The sequence below is a fragment of the Acomys minous genome (assembly GCF_964271855.1).
Source record: "Acomys minous genome assembly, chromosome: 14".
Lineage (NCBI taxonomy): Eukaryota > Metazoa > Chordata > Mammalia > Rodentia > Muridae > Acomys > Acomys minous.
Genome location: NC_140496.1, coordinates 55,866,161 through 55,883,148, shown reverse-complemented (window position 1 = coordinate 55,883,148; position 16,988 = coordinate 55,866,161). Strand labels below are relative to the sequence as shown.

The window sequence follows — 16,988 nt, the reverse complement described above, 5'->3', positions numbered from 1 at the left end:
AAAAAAAGAAAAGAGAAAAAAAACCCTAAGGTTTGGACCTGCACATTCATTCTTCAAACACATACAGAGTAGTCATCAAGATAGACCACGTTGGTGTGCCATAAAATAATTCTCAATAAAATGTTTAATTACTAAGTGTTTGTTGACCATAAAAGTATATTAGAATTCATAACTGTAAGACATATGTGAAATAACCAAATATTTGAAATTTAAATAATTTCCTGTTAAGTAACATGAGTCAAAGTAGAAAAGACAAAAAAGAAAAAAAAAACCTAGAAAATGTTTTAAGTATAAGGCCAATAAAAATATTGCATAGTGAGGCTGGCAGGCTGATCAGGGCTGGAGAAGGGAGTTTTAAAAACAACCATCTTATTTTTCTAACCTAGACAAGCAGCTGGAATCCAAAGGAACTAGAACAAAACAAGCCCTAAGGAGCAGAAGTCAGTCTAATAGTGGAAAATCCAAGCCAAAATCTGTTTTTTAAAAATTAATAAAATTGGTGGCAGGGGCCGGGCTGCAATGTGGCCCAAGATGCTGTCGGGCTGAGGTGGTGCTCGGCTGCCCGGCAGCGAGAAGGGCTGCGGTCAGAAGAGCTTGATGGTGACAGGGCACTGAAGCTCTCTGCAGTGCGCGTTATGAACCCTTTGTGGAGCATGTCTGTGTGTAAACGGGCTGAAGATGAAGAGAAGACATTAGCAGAGGACGTGGAAGCCAGTCCTCCACGAACTGCACCAAACAAACAAACAAAAACCAAAAAACCCCAGCCGCCTTCTATTCCCGAAAACGCTCTGCCCGAAAACCCAACCTATATCTCCTGCCCCAGGAACACAGTCAACAAATGGCGCCCAAGCTTCTTAGGGACCCTGCTGCCAATTCCTGCAGAATTTAGGTTGGTAGCAAAGCAGGAGCTTCCGGGAGCCTTGTCTATGAACAGCCGTGTTATTGTGCGGTTTGTGTGTGGTTATTTATTAGTGTGGTTCGGAGTCATATTTTATACGGCACGGGCTGTATGAAATGACACATTCAAGTTTATGGCGTATATTCCTGATTGCTATCCAGATGGCGACTGCCCACGCCTGCTGTTTGATATGCCCGTCTTTTACCTGGTGGTTGATCCCGCCTCAGGCGAACTGGACGTGAAGAGAGAGCATTTGCGAAGTGGAGGCAGGGTCATAATCACCTATGGCAGGTGTTAATGTGTGCAAGGCAAGCGTTCTACGAGATCGACACAAGCAGCCCCCTAAACCCAGAGGCCGCAGTGCTGCAGGAAAAAGACACTCAGCTTTTTAAAAGTAAAGCGGTTGACAGTCTTAAAGCACATATTGCTCTGTTTGACCATCCAAAGATAGAAGATCCTTATGCAATTAGCTTCTGCACGTGAGGAGGGCAGAGAGAAGACGCTGACAATAAAAGTGTTCGTGTTGCTGGCCTGTCATGGATACAGCCTGGCTCAGTACAACTTTTCACTAAAGAAGAGAGAGCAGTAGCAACCTAAGAGATCCCGCCAGACTCTGGCCTAGGTAGAGCTGACTAATAACTAAGGGCCGCCTGAACCACGGGAACAGTGACCGGCTCAGCGTTTGTACGCCTGGGTTCTAACAGCAGGTTACGGAGCCCTCAGTGAGTAATGCGCTACTTCTGTCTGAAGTGTCAGGCTGGATCTAGCACAGTACTCCAATTATTGGGGGCCTTGAGGCTTAAGTGTTTTTCTGAATATAGCAGAGGTAAGTTGTGTTTACGTAAACTAACGGAGCAGAGAGAACCGAGTACTGTGGACTGGGTTGCCGTCGCTGGCTTCAGCTGTATGTATGTTGTTAGGCCACGGAGAAGAGTGTAGAACACTCCAGAGCGCAGCACTTTCAAGTAGAAGGCTGGCTTTCTGGCCTTTGCCTGCTGACGTGCTGTAACCGTCTATCTCAGAAACATTAGGAAAGCAGGCAGAACCAGGATGCTTGTTCATAAGGTTTTTGAGGCAAATAACTGTATTTTTATGGCAGGAAAAAGAAAAAACAGTGTTCAAACGGTTTCTAATGAAGTCAAGTATTTAAATAGTGAGTGACTGGTTTGTTAGAGATGAAATAAACCAATAATTTCTCCAAGATTGTCAGATACAAATGGACCCGTCCTGGTAAATGTGACTTTTACTGTATAATTCTCATAATTATTTTTATTGTGTATACTTTATTATTTTTTAATAGAAAGGGGGATATGTAGTGGATATAACTATGTTTTTGTTTTGATCCCAAGCATGAGATGTGGAACAGACTTGTGAGAGAACAGGTGATGTTTATCCACTTAGAAATCAAACCATTTTATGGAGGGGTTTGGTTGTTGCCAGATACATATATATGGCCAAAACAGGAGCTGGGGTTTTTTTTGGGTCTTAGTAGTGTTTGGCTGTTCATCGCTCCACTTCAAAATGCTCCTAGAAAGAACCACTCTGGGTTCTGGCTGCTGTTCCAGGTTCCAGCAGCAACTTTGGTGTAATTGCTGGTCTGCAGAAATCCTGCCGACTACGCCAGGGGAATCATTCCCAGGAACTGAATTCAAAAAGGTCTACTTCTCCCATTCCCAATAACCTCCTTTCTCTCCTATCTAGGGAAGGTGGGTTGGAAGGAAGGGATAAGCATTTAAAGAACCCCAAATAAAGTAGGTTTGGAAAAGGTGAAGCCTACGATTAATAAAGATACATGTGTAGATAATCAATAGCTGTATAATGGTATTCTGCACTAATAAAAACTTGAATTCTCAAAAAAAGTAATAAAATTGATAGATATCTAGCAAGGCTAATTGAGAAAATATTAACATCCTTTTTTTTTTTTTTTTTTTTTTGGTTTTTCGAGACAGGGTCTCTCTGTGTAGCCTTGGCTGTCCTGGACTCGCTTTGTAGACCAGGCTGGCCTCGAACTCACAGCGATCCGCCTGCTTCTGCCTCCCGAGTGCTGGGATTAAAGGTGTGCGCCACCACGCCCAGCTTTAACATCCTTTTTAATTTTTATTCATTATTACAATATGCTGCACATGTGTATGTGAGTGAGAGGGAGTGAGTATGTATGCATATGTGTGTACATGCACCTGTGTGGGGGTGCGGTAAGTGTGAATACAAGGACGCCATGACACACATGTGGAGGACAGAGGACCAGTGGAGTGGGTTCTCCTTCACTCTTATGTGGGTTCCATGGATCAAAGCCTTTGCCTGATGAGCCATCTTCTTAATCAAAATTTAAAATACAGCATGCGGAGATCCTGAAGACACAAATAACAATGTAGTGAAAGTACAAGTAACTTTACAGCTATAAATGTGATATTAGATGAACCAGCCAAATCTCTTGGTGAGCTTGGTCCAAGCACCCCAATTTTTAAAAGCCTGGCATAGTTGGGTGTGTCTGTAACTCTAGCACTGTGGTGGGGGCAGCAGAAAAATCCTTGCAGCTCTCTGAATAGTCGTACTGAGTCAGTGAGCCCCAGGTTAGGTCCTCGAAGAATAAGATGGAGAATGACAGAGGAAAACAGCTGAGTTCCAGCCTCTGATCTTCATATGTAGTGCACACCTGCTATACATACATACAAACATATATACATACACATACACATATACCACACGTGTCAACACACACACACTCTGCACCTACGACTGAGCTCATGGTTAATAAAGAAGCACTGAGTCCTCCACACCTAAAAAAGGAACAAGTGGAGGATATCTTTTACCGAATTGACTCGATACTGTTCTAGAAGTCTTAGCCAGCACATCAAGGAGAAAGGCAAAAGGGAACAAAATGAAGATGAGAAACTCTTAAAAGGGGAGGGAGGAGCTGGAGAAGAGGGAGGAGCTGGAGAAGAGGGAGGACCTGGAGAAGAGGGAGGAGCTGGAGAAGAGGGAGGAGCTAGAGGAGAGGGAGGAGCTGGAGAAGAGGGAGGAGCTAGAGGAGAGGGAGGAGCTGGAGAAGAGGGAGGAGCTGCAGAGATGGCTCAGCAGTTATGAGCCCTCGCTGCTCTTACAGAGGACCTAGCTTGGGTTCCCAGCAACAGCACAATGGCTCACAATTATCTGTAACTCCAGATCCAGGGCGTCCAATACTTTATTCTGACCTCAGCAGGCACCAAGGATACACATATATACACAAAGGCAAAGTGTTACACATAAAATACTAAGAATTTAAAAAAAAACCCTCATGTATTAGAAAACCTCAAAGAATTGTCAAATTCTCACTTTTAATATGTAATTTTGGAAGAGGTATAGTATTCGGAGTCACTAAACAGAACCCAAAAGTCTCTGCACAGGAAGCCATGACATACAGAAAAACTACAAATCTAATGCTGTCAAATGTCATTTTTTTTTTCATTAAATCTCTTCTGGTTTTTTTTTTTTTTAAGGCAATGGGCGCAGTGGCACATTCCTGTAATCCCAGCACTCTGGGAAGCAGAGGCAGGTGGATTGCTGTGAGTTTGAGGCCAGCTTGGTCTACAAAGTGAGTGCCAGGACAGTTAAGGCTACACAGAGACACTCTGTCTCAAAAACAAAACAACAACAACAACAACAAAAGTCCTCTTAACCACGGAGCCATCTCTCCAGATTGCAATTATATTTTTATATGAAAAACATCTATTTATTGGCTGGGGAGATGATGGCTCAGTGGGCAAAGCAGTTGTCGTGCAAGCAAGAGGACCAGTGTTCGGATCCTTAGAACCCATGTAAGGCTGGACACACTATTCCATGCCTGTAATTCCAGAGCTCCTATGGAAAGAGGAGAGGCTCACACAGGAGACTCCACAGAAGCTTGCAGGCCAGCTCGCCTGGTGAGTGTCGTGGCAAAATAACAAAAACCTGTCTCAAATGGGCTAGGAGAGGACTGACAGGTGAGGTTGTTTCTGACCGTCATGCACGTGTCTTGGCACATGTGCATGTACACACGCATGCACACGCATGCCCACTGTGTTTACGCATTATCTCGATTCCACTAATAACACAAAATTGTCCCTAATCAGCCTCCTACAACACACTTTCCAAGTACATCGTTTGATGCACTTTGGCAGACTCCTACACTGACATAATTACCACTTGGTCAAGATCCAGACATTTACAACATCCAGAAATTCCCTTCAGCCCTGGCAGACAATTCTTCAGCTAAGCTGGCTCCTGTAATCATGGACTAACTTTACCTGTTCTAAAATGTCATCTAAATTGGATCATTTGTCACATGCTTTTGCTGTCTGGCCCCTTTTGCTCCACGTGGCATTTGGAGATCCTGCTATGCGATTAGTGACACCAAGTGCTCATTCTTTCTATTGCCGAGTGCTCTGCAGTCTGGACAGCGCACAGCTGAGTTCCTGAGTTCTTGCGTGTGTTCTCTTTTACACGTGTGCTTTCTTGCCTCCTCAATGTCCCAGACAGGTCACACAACCAACTTTTGTATGCAACTTCCAACCTGTTTTCTGAAGCAATTGCCCTCTCCCAACAGCAGACAGTCTTTTGGTCTGAGCTCTTTAAATGCCTGGTGGTGTCAGCTGTTTAATTTTGGCCACTGGTAGGTGCAGACTGAGATGCCTGTGTGCAGGGGTTTCACTTTCATGACCACTGATGTTTTTAAGCATCTGTTACGCATTAACACTAGCGTGCGTTAATACTGACACGCCTTTCATTGTTCAGTACTGAAATATTTGCTTCGTCTTGGAGTTACCATCCACCCCCTGTGGTGGTAACCTCTATGTTAGAAGACTGTGTACGGTTATGAGTCATTTGTCATATATCTAGATTGTAAATACTGTTGGTGGCTTGCTTTTCATTTTTGTGAAAAAATAGTGTAAACTGAAGAAAGTTGTATGCCTTGTCCCTTTTTTTGTTTTCCCTTAATAGGTATAGTTAGTGTACGTATGTGTGTGTGTGTGTGTGTGTGTGTGAGAGAGAGAGAGAGAGAGAGAGAGAGAGAGAGAGAGAGAGAGAGAGAGAGAGAGAAAGAGAGAAAGAGAGAAAGAGAGAGAGAGAGACAGACAGACAGACAGACAGACAGACAGACAGACATAGGAAACTACTATTTAACTTAGGGTAAAAAGGATTTCTAGACTTTAGGGCTTTGGTTTTCATATGTATTTATATTCGTGTGCGTGCATGTGCGCATGCCAGGGTGAAGGCTGGGAGTCTTCCTCGCTCTTACCCATCTTACCTTTTGTGATAGAATCTGGGTCAACTTGGCTGGCCTGGCTACCCAACAAGCACCAGGGATCTGTACCTCCCTCCATCAGCCTCAGGTCCCCAGAGTGGGCCATTTAAAAGTTAGTTTAACTACTGCCCTCCTAGAGATTTGAAAAGCCACTGATCTAACAAGAATGGCTACCTTGAAAGGAAGCAACCGAATGCAAAGCAGGGTCATTAAAGACAGTGCAGGGGTGGCTGCGAAGCTCAGGGACTGAGCACGCTTGCAGCATGCACAAGGCATTGGGCTTCATTCTTGACACTACAGAAGTAAGAAAAGTTAGCAGAGCCACAGGAGTGTGGCACAGTCAAGTGCTAGCGACCAGAACGTTTGCTCAACACCTACTATGTTGTTCCCAATGCCTGACAACTGCTGGTTCCTTTTCTGTTTCATAATAATCCTTGATAAACATATTGCTGTCATCTGCATTTTTCAGACGACAAAACTGAGGCATGAAAGTGCTAAAATCATGTCTTTATGTGACACAACTAGCCATGGTGAGACCTGGCTGGCAAAACAGGCATTCTGAACAACAGAGCAACAACCCGAGGGATCAAATACAGCTAGCATCCACTGTGAGACGGTAAGACAACTAAGGGAAGAGCTATGTGGGAAGGATTGTAAGCTCTGTCACAGGTGAAAGCAGCCTCGGTGGGCTTTGCCCTTGGACACACCACGGTTACTCCCTGAGATTAACCTTGAGATAGACTGGGTGGAGCCATCCTGGGCCTGGAATTTAGGAAGCGGACCTGGGGACTCCACCTGGACTATTGTGTTTCTCCCTCAATGGGAGAGGGAGACTGCCCCTTGCATGTGACAGGCAGGCAGGCATAGAGGACAGAGAGGAGCAGCAGGTTCAGACCTTCAGACCAGGCTTGAGCACATGTGGATCAGCAAACAGGCCAAACCAGCGCGCAGGCCAGAGACACCTAGGGACCCGTCCCATGGAACGGACACCAGAAGGTTCACTCTTGTCTCCCTTTAACCATTTTTCCCTTTTGTGTAAGCTAGTTGGGTTGTATAATAAAGTTTAATTGTTAAGAAACAGAGCCAACAGAGCTAGAGGTACGCGATTCCTGCTGTGACTTCAGAAGAAAAGACAGAGCAAGAACATAGGCAAGTTAAAAATTAATATAAATGTTAAAAGGCTTTCTGGTTTGTCTATAGATATGAAGAATCTATCAAAAGCTTCACCCACACCCCTAGGCATACCTTGATGAAAATGTATACCTTTAAAGTGTGGGGAGGAAGAGGGAGAATTCTACCAGTGGAAATTAAAACCAGAATCGACAACGGAAGTGAGATGAGAGCTGACAAGCTGAGAGCGGGAGAGTGTTTCCCAGTAAAGAGAAGTGCATGGCCGACTGACGCAGCAGCGCCTAAGAGAGTCTTGAAGTAAAAGAGGCATGGGGTAAAGTGTGTTGTTAGTCATCACTTACAAAAGTCACAGGCAATGCCAAAAAACAAAACAAAAAGTTGGAAGACTCTGGGGAAAAATGTAAACAAAGAAATGACTGTGAAAGAGAGTTGCTGTTTCCAGGCAATTTCCACAGCCCCAGAAGCCTTCCAAAACTGTGTTAGAGAGTAGGCCAAACAGGATCTTAACAATTGTCGTTTATCATTTGAATAGCTGAGAAGTTATCAGCTGGTGGTGTTACCATTTACTGGTGTCATTGTCTTTAAGATCTGAGCTGACAGCTGACATATATACCTTGTATTTGTGTATATGAATATATGTATGTGTTTATTGTGTATCTGTATATGTAGAGCACATGTGTAGCTCAGGAGGCTACAGGAGAGCAGCACTTTTCCTTCTCTCTCATAGTCAACTCAGAATGCTTTACCTCCAGCTTCTGAAATCATATATGGAGACTTCCCCGCTTTTAACAAATCAGTTCTCCCGTGGAGCCAGTTGTTGTCCTCGATTTTGATTCCGTTCTGACACTACCTCGAAATAGCACCCCAAGCTCAGAATCTGCAAATGTGGCTTGTGGAGCCACCTGCCACTTCATAAAGCAAGGGCAAGCACTGGCTGTGAGCTCAGCTCCTGCCCTGTGGCCACAGCTGGGATTGCTACCTCCCTCTCCTTTGCTTTGATTAAATTGCTAGAGCGGAACTCAGGAAAACACCCTATCTTTATTGGTTTATTGGACTAATAATAAAGGCTGTGACAAAGGAAGCATACACAGCCAGATGAAAGTCAGCAGAGGCTAAGGTGGGGAGAGGGGTGGAGCTTCGATACCTTCTTCTCCAGGTACCCCACCCTCCAGGATGCTCCACGTGTTCAACTATCTCCAAGTTCACACAAACTCTGCCCTTTGGGTTTTTATGGTGGCTTCATTATGTAATCTTGACTGACTAAATAATTGACCATCCATGATCAACTAACGCTTCCGCCTCTTCTATCAAGATCTTAAGCCTTTTATCAGGTAAGGCATAAGGTCCTCTTCTCCTTGGAGAACAGATTCCATCCTAAGGGGTGTGTGTGTGTGTGTGTGTGTGTGTGTGTGTGTGTGTGTGTGTGTCTGTGTGTGTCTGTGTGTGTCTGTGTGTGTCTGTGTGTGTCTGTGTGTGTATTTAATACCTAGTCACCAATCACCTTAGGAGCACACAAAAGAGACTCATCATCGTAGAGAGCTGAAGGCTTTTAGGAGCTGTTTTCTCAAAAAGGAAGCTGCAGCTACAGAGATGGCTCAGAGATTAAGATCACTGGCAGCTCTTCCCAAGGGCCCTGTAACTGGAACCCACATGACAGCTCACAGTTAAACTTTAGTCCTAGGGGATCTGATGTTCACCTATACCACGGCCCCCAAACCAGCAGAGAGACAGAGCCAGAGCACACAAGGAGCTGGCAGCCGTGGACTGGAACAAGTTTCCACTCCTCACCCCTCTGTTTCTCACCACAGACTCAGACCTCCCCTGGGAACAGAGAAGACTCAGGAGAAGGTGACACAGTTGGTGGAGGTTTTCACAGGAAGCCACCAGCAAAGAAGGGTGAATATGCTTGCTCACCTAGTGGTAAATGTCTGTTGTGTCCCAAGGTTTGCTTCCTGGCTTGTGGCACTAGCAGTTGGGGAGTTAGGGACACTTGTAAGAGGTGGAGCCTAGCAGAAGGTTTGCTGGTCCCCGAGGTGCGCCACTAGAGGGTTGCTTTCCATGTTCTAGCCATGAGGAGAATATTCTCATCACGTGCTCTCGTCACAATGTTTTTCTTCACAACAAGCCCAAAGCAGTGTGCCCAGGGAATCTTGGGCTGAGACCTCTGCTCCTGTGAGCCAAAATAAGCTTCCTCCTTTAAAGCTGACTCTCTCTGTGTGTGTGGTTTTGGGGTTTTGTTTACTTTTGGTTTTTAGGGTCATTACCCTAACAAGCAGTCAGAGACACCCCACCTGAATGACAGTGGATGTTTACTGTTTGAAAGAGTGCTATCACTTAAAGGCTACTGAGTAGTTTATCTGAGCAAAGAGCTTCTGGAAAAAGGATAATGAATATAGAATTCACAGGGACCTTAAAAGTCAACACACCCAGGAGCTCAAATTCTAGATTGAAAACCTTGATCCTGGTTTTCAAAGAAGCAGAGCCAAGGTAGAACCTGACAGTGCAGGGCAGATACTGCTCTGCTCCTCCTTGACTTGACAGTGCAGGGCAGACACTGCTCTGCTCCTTCTAGAACCTGACAGTGCAGGGCAGACACTGCTCTGCTCCTTCTAGAACCTGACAGTGCAGGGCAGACAATGCTCTGCTGTTCCTAGACCTGACAGTGCAGGGCAGACACTGCTCTGCTCCTCCATGGTTTCTTCAAGCTCTTCTGCTCTGCCTTCCCTCAGTGATAGACTGTGACCTGGAACTGCAATAGACACTTTCATCTTCTAAGTTGCTTTTGGTCAGAGTATTTTTGTTTGTTTGTTTGTGTTTTTTTTAAATCACAGAGACAGAAAGTAACTATAACCACCTGACTCTAATAGAATTTAGCAACAGATTCATCTCATCCAGGGAGTTCAGGTGACCAGAGGCCTTGGTTGCTCTCTTAGGCAGGGTTATTGTTGCTGTGATGAGTACCATGACCAAAACAGTTATGCTGCCTCATCACTATTCATTACTAAAGGAAGTCAGGACAGGAACTCAAATTGGACAGGAACCTGGAGGCAGGAACTGATGCAGAGGCATAGAGGAGTGCTGCTTACTGGCTTGCTGGTGACTTGCTCAGCCTGCTTTCTTATAGAGCCCAGGACCATCAGCCCAGGGATGGCCCCATTCTTAATGGGCTAGGCCCTTCAACATAGATCACTAAATAAGAAAATGTCCTAGGGCTGGAGAGATGGCTCAGAGGTTAAGAGCACTGCCTGTTCTTCCAAAGGTCCTGAGTTCAATTCCCAGCAACCACATGGTGGCTCACAACCATCTATAATAAGATCCAAAGCCTTCTTCTGGTGTGTGTAGGCAATATGCAGGCAGAATACTGTATAAATAATAAATAAGTTGAAAGAAAGAAAGGAAGGAAGGAAGGAATAAAGGTGCCCTACAGCCCAATCCTATGAAGGCATACTCTCAGCTGAGGGTCTCTCCTCTCTGATGACCTGACCTTGTGTCAAGTTCACATTAAACTACAGGTGGGAAACTCCAGTCTCATTGCCAAGTATAGACAAGTTCAATCTGTTCGCATCTTCTTGATTTACCTTTTGTGCGTTACATGTATCTAGGGACATAACCATTTCTTCTCACTCTTCGTCTTAACTCTTTTCAGATCTATGCCCATGCCCTACCCCTCCCTGTTGTGTGTCCTCTTTTTAATTTTTTTGTATGATTTTTCAAAGCAGGGTTTCTTTGTATAGCCCTGGCTGTCCTGAAACTCACTTTGTAGACCAGGCTGGCCTTGACTTCAAGAGATCCACCTGCCTCTGTCTCCCCAAGTGCTGGGATTAAAGGCGTGAACCACCACACCCAGTTCTCTTTTTTAATGTTAAGATTCAGTTTTTTAAAAATTTATATATATTTGTGGATATGAACGCATGTATGCAGGTGCCGGAGGAAGCCAGAAGAAGGCACCAGATCCCTTGGAGCCAGAGTTGCCGTCAGCTCTGAACTGCACAGCATGGTGCTAGAAACAGAACTCTGGCCCCTTGCAAAAGCAGAACATGCTCTTAGCAACCGAGTCATCTCTCCAGCCCCACTGAGTCCAACTTGTGCTGCCCATGCACACCTGGAGGTGGCGCCATCCATCCACTAGAGTGTAGTCACCCTTCTGTCCTTCCTTTAAAAGGCATCAACAATCAATAACTCATCAGAGGTGGGATCGCATGCGTCCCTCTATCCTCCATGCTAGGGTGGTGAATGACTTGATCTTGTGAGAGTCTTGAACAGGAACCAAAACGGCTGTAGCATGACTCCATGAGTGCAGTGGTCCTGACATGCTTCTAAGGACACCATTTCACTCTAGTCCTTCCTGACTTCTGGCTCTTACTATCTTTCTGTCCCTTCTCCTGAGCCTTGGGGGACTCCCATTTATGGCTAAGTATTCCACTGCCATGTAGTCTCTACACAGTGATCAACTGAGAGTTTCTGCATTTATCATCATCTGCCGCACAATGAAACTTCTCTAATGAGGACTGAGAGATGCACCAATCTATCAGTACAGGGCTATGGATTTAGAGAGCAGTGGGGTGCGGTATCAATTTGCCAGAGTAACTGTGGTAATTTCACCCTTGAAGCCTTACGCTCTTGGCCAGATCTACAGCACTAGACGTGAGTTTCCTCCCATGAAGTGGGGCTCAAATCAAACCACAGAGCGGTGGGCACACCCATAACATGCATGTCACTGTTGCACCCATGGGCATCTCTCGCCTTGCCAATCATTGTTGCAATTCACAGGGTGACAGCTGGGTCAGGCTGCTGATTACATTGCGTTTCCCTCCCAGCAGCCTCCAAAGTGCCTTCCAGTGCTATGAAAGCTAACCCACAGGGAGGGGGGCTTCCTCATCAGTTGCAACTTGGTTTCCCAGTATCCTGTGAAAAGCAAAAGGGGAGTGATAGGGTGGAGGTTTTTAAGTGGACAAAGATATGAAAGTAGGGCAAAAGAGGGCGATGACGGGGGAATAACCAGTGTCCTAAGAAAAATCCACACAAAAGGTATTGCATTTATATGTGTGTATATATATATATATATATATATATATATATATATATATATATATATATATATGATAAATATGTGTATGTATACACACACACATATGGTCCCCATAGGCTCATATGTTTGAATGCTTAGTTCCAAGTTGGTGAAACTGTTTGGTAAGGATTAGGGGTGTGGTTTTAATGGAGGAGGTGTATCACTGGAGGCAAGCTTAGAGGTTTCAAAACCCTATGCCATTTCTAATTAGTTCTCCCAATCCCTTTCTCTATAGCCGCCTCCTGCTTGTGGATCAGATGTAAACTCTTAGTTACTACTCCGGTGCCATGCCTGCCTGTCTCCTGCCATGCTGGTCATGGACTCTAAATTGTTTTCTTTTATATGTTGCCTTGGTCCTGGTGTTTCTTCACACAGTGGAAAAGTAACTAAGGCACACAGACAGACAGACAGATGCACACATACATACGTGTGTGTGTGTGTGTGTGTGTGTGTGTGTGTGTGTGTGTGTGTTGTGAGCTGGCACAAGGGTGCTGGGAACTGAACTTAGGTCCTCTGCAGGAATAGCAAATGCTCTTAAGTGCTGAGCCATCTCTCCAGCCCTAGGTTTTGGTGTTTTGTTTTTTGGTTTGTTTGCTTGTTTGTTTTAATCTAAGCAGCTAGGGTCTCTGGAGGCACAAATGTATGCAGGACATGAAAACAGAGAAGAAAATAGAAAGGCAACAATGAAAGAGGAGAAAGAAGTCTGAAGGGAGGGGGTGGGGACACAAGAAGCTAACAGAGTCCAGGTGTCATAAAGGAAAAACGGAGAGGGAAGAGCTCGAAAAGGGGAGGGAGGCAGAGAAAAGAAATGAAACAGAATTTATTTGTACACTAACCAAAGGGTTATTTTAAAATACACTAAAATTGGAGGAAATTAAATATAGGCCAGAAGGAAAGCATAAGAGGCCATATATTCTCTAATATCAAAGCAAGAACCAAGCAACAGTATGAATATTAGGCAAACTTCTGAGATTAGAATTTGCCTCTGTGTGACTGAAAAGAGGGTGACAAAGGACCCTTAGAAGGATGGTTTACTTCTAAGAGAGTGGGGTGTAGTTCAGTGGAAGAACATTTGCTTTGCATGTAAAAGGCCCTGGGTTTGATCCCCAGCACAAACGTGTGTGTGTGTGTGTGTGTGTGTGTGTGTGTGTGTGTGCACGCACAGAAAGAGAGAGAGAGAGAAGAAGGAGGAGGAGGAGGGAGGAAGGAAGGGAGAGAGAGAGAGAGAGAGAGAGAGAGAAGAAGAAGAAGAAGAAGGAGGAGGAGGAGGAGGAGGAGGAGGAGAGGGAGGAGGAGGAGGAGACAAGGGCAGCAGGACTCACCGATTGCTGTTGACAGGGAACCAGAGCAGCACAGCATAGAGGCTATGCAGGGAAAAGTGGAAACCAGCCCGCATCTCCTGCCATGGCTTCCAGCCCAGGGGGGCGATGCCATGACCACGTGCTAAAGCAGATGGCCTTGGTTAAACAGACCTAACCACAAAGGACAAGCTCCCAGTTCCGACAGGCCTTAAATCAAGTAGCCGGACTTGGAACGACAGTCATTCCACGGCGCTGCAGACGCTCCCCACGTGGAAGTGCTATAGCCAGGCACCTTGAGGTGGGAGCGATTGTTTGAGAGTGAGCTTCTCTGGAGACCTAAACACAAGAAACACCCACAAGTCAGGGAACCTGGGGACACCCTGTCGCAATATTTGGGCAGGAACACCCCTCTCTCTCCCCGACCCCTTTCCCCCCACCCCTGTTGCATCGCATCACAGAGACGGCATATACAAGAAAACAGACAACGTACGTCTCCCTAAGTCTGGCTTCCCTTAGCTTATTTGCCAGTTCCATCCATTTCCCTGTGAGTGCTATAATTTCATTTTTCTTTGCAAGTGAAAAAGTTTCACTATGTATATGTCACATAGCCTTTTTCCATTCTTCTCTTGACAAACTCCTGGGCTGGTTCCGTATCTTACCTCCAACGAACAGTGGGCCCCTGTGTAAGTATCTCCTTAGAGCACTGGCTTAGGAGCCTGAGGAAGCATTCTCAGGAGCGGTGCAGTGGGGTTATGTGGTAGTCAGCTTTTCAGGTTTTTAAGAAGAGGAACATGGACACACATAGCGGCTGCACCTGCTTACGTTTCCGGCAGTGAGCGGAGGTTCTTTCCCCTCATCCTTGCTGGCCTTCGTTGCCCCTGAGTGCCTTGGTGAGAGCCATTCTCAGAATGTGGTAGAATACCGTGCGTGCGTGCGTGCGTGCGTGCGTGCGTGCGTGCCTGCGTGCGAGCATGCGATTTCCCGGTAACTAAGGACACCGAGTACTTGAAGTATTTGTTGGCTGTTTGTGTTTTCTTCCTGTGGCAACAGCCTTTTTGATTCATTGGTCCACTTACTGGCTGGATGATTTAGGCTTGGGTACTAAATTCGGGGGAGAGTTTTTTTTTAAATAGATACTAGGTATTAATTTCCTGTCAAGAGAGATCTGCCTCAGGCTGCAGACACTACCCAGTGGACATGGCTGCAAACCAAGTATAAGCCAGAAATGTAAAATTATAAAAATGCCATTTGGAAGATATTTATTTCTTCATCAGACAAGCTGTTTTATCAATAGGATTGTTAGTATGTTAATTGATTGGTGGGTGTGTTTGACCTCATCACTAAAACAGACAAAATTACTGCATATTACTCCACCTGTCGTTTCTTCGTCAACATTTAATGGGCAGTAGGAGTGCCTGAGTTCTAAGCCAGCCTGCATTATGTAACAAGTACCAGGCCAGCCGGGACTACATAATGTATCAATAGACTCTAATAACGTGCGCATCTTACTTAAATCAACAGGCTTTCATATTTGTCTTCTCTTTCTACAGCCTTAGGCAAAGGCTCTCACAACAGTTGTGGCCTTCTGATTGCCACTTCCCCCGTTCCTGTTGGTGGTTCAGAAACGCTCAGGCTAACTCCCGCCTGTCTTTAGAAGTTTCTTGTTCAAATTCTGTTAAAGCAATAATAGGATCTCTGCAACCAGGGTAAATTTTAGAACCAAAAGGCTTTTCAGAGCCTGGACAAAGGTAATAAGAACCCTGATTCAGGGCTTTGAGTACCATTGCTGCTGGCAAAAATGTTGGCATCATAACCCCCCAAATTCACGAAGCTCTAAAGAATTTTATACCAGGCATTGGGACCATCTGCTTCTCACAACAGTCCTGTGAGGCGAGAAGTGTAGGGCTGAAGACGTGGCTCCATAGTTAAGAGAGCTTGCTGCTTCTCCAGAGGACCCGAGCTCAGCTCCCAGCATCCTCCTTAGGGAGCTCACAACTGCCTGTAACAGTTTCCAGAGGGATCCAATGGCTTCTTCTGGTCTTTTGAGAGTACACTGTTTGGGGGCTGGGCTGGTTGCTGCCCAAATGAGCAGGCTCACATACCCTAAAATATTCGTAACCTTGCCTAAGAACTTATTCCTGTTTGACCAATAAAAAGCCAACACAAGTGGGCAAGCAAATGGGACAGGCATGGCTAAGGCTCCTGGGCTTCTGGGAAGGAGACCAGAAGAGAAGAGGAAGGGAGATGAGATGAGAGGTGCAGGACAGCTGCACAATGGGATAGATAAAGGAGAGGCTCATGGCCAGCATGCATGGAGGATTTGCCCCAGATGAAGAAAGAGCATTAGAAAGTATTTGGGATTGCAGATGGGAGGTAGCTCAATAGAAATTATTGGAAGCAGATGGCATGGGATAGGGCAGGGAGATATGGAAGGCAGTTTAAGAGATTAATATCTGCCCTGTGTCAGGTGAACCAGGGCTATTCTAAAATACAGCTGGTATCTGTGTTTCATTGATTGCTAGTTAGAAAGTAGCACTGTAATAATAATTATAGAGCTAATTACAAACTTATTAGGCCCTACTTTCTAAATTAACCACAACAGCACACTTCTGTAATTACACACACATACACAATCTTTTTTTTTTTAGTTTTTTTTTTTTTTATAGATAGGGAAAATGAGGCACAGCAAAGGTGATCAATCTGAATTAATAGATGCCACAGGGGAATGGATCAGTTTGAACCAGTGTATGTTAGCACAAGCACGGAGATCCCTAAAGACTGAGTACGGGGCCCACACTGCCTATAGAATGAACTCTGTCCTGGGTGAGTCCTATGCTCATATTCCTGTGTACTCAGTGGGGACCGACTCCTGATTCTGATGAAATTCTTGAGCCTAGAACCTAATTCCCACACCAATGCTCAGGCCATGGCAGAGCCTGGACCTATAGTGTTCCACTTCGGGAACTAGTTTCTTCTCCATCACTGTCTACATCAGAAAATGTCTTTTGTTCTATTTAGTTCTAACTTGAAACTTTGAAGATAATTTTGACTCTTCTTTTTCTCATATATTCTCTGCACTTGTCATACCAAAACCTTTAAGGATGGATTATCTATTTACTAATGTCTTGAGTCTATTTCAAATTATGGGTGACTTCTACATTGCAGTAAAAAATGTCAGGATCTTTAAAACCCAGAAATGAGATGAGAGATTAACTTCCTATTGAAAACCATCCCAACACATAACGAGCTGCCCACACAGCCCTTCTCCCACACACAGTCCTCCCTACAGAATGAGAGAACATCACGTGTCCATTTGGACCTGGGTTTGCA

General features: G+C 45.1%; 1 pseudogene across 1 annotated transcript; it reads left to right on the top strand.

The window, feature by feature from the left end:
* The first annotated feature begins 635 nt into the window (after positions 1 to 635).
* On the top strand, positions 636 to 1,514 carry LOC311582280 (AKT-interacting protein-like; annotated as a pseudogene). Its single transcript has one exon. The product of its transcript is annotated as an AKT-interacting protein-like (transcript).
* The last annotated feature ends 15,474 nt before the right edge of the window (positions 1,515 to 16,988 follow it).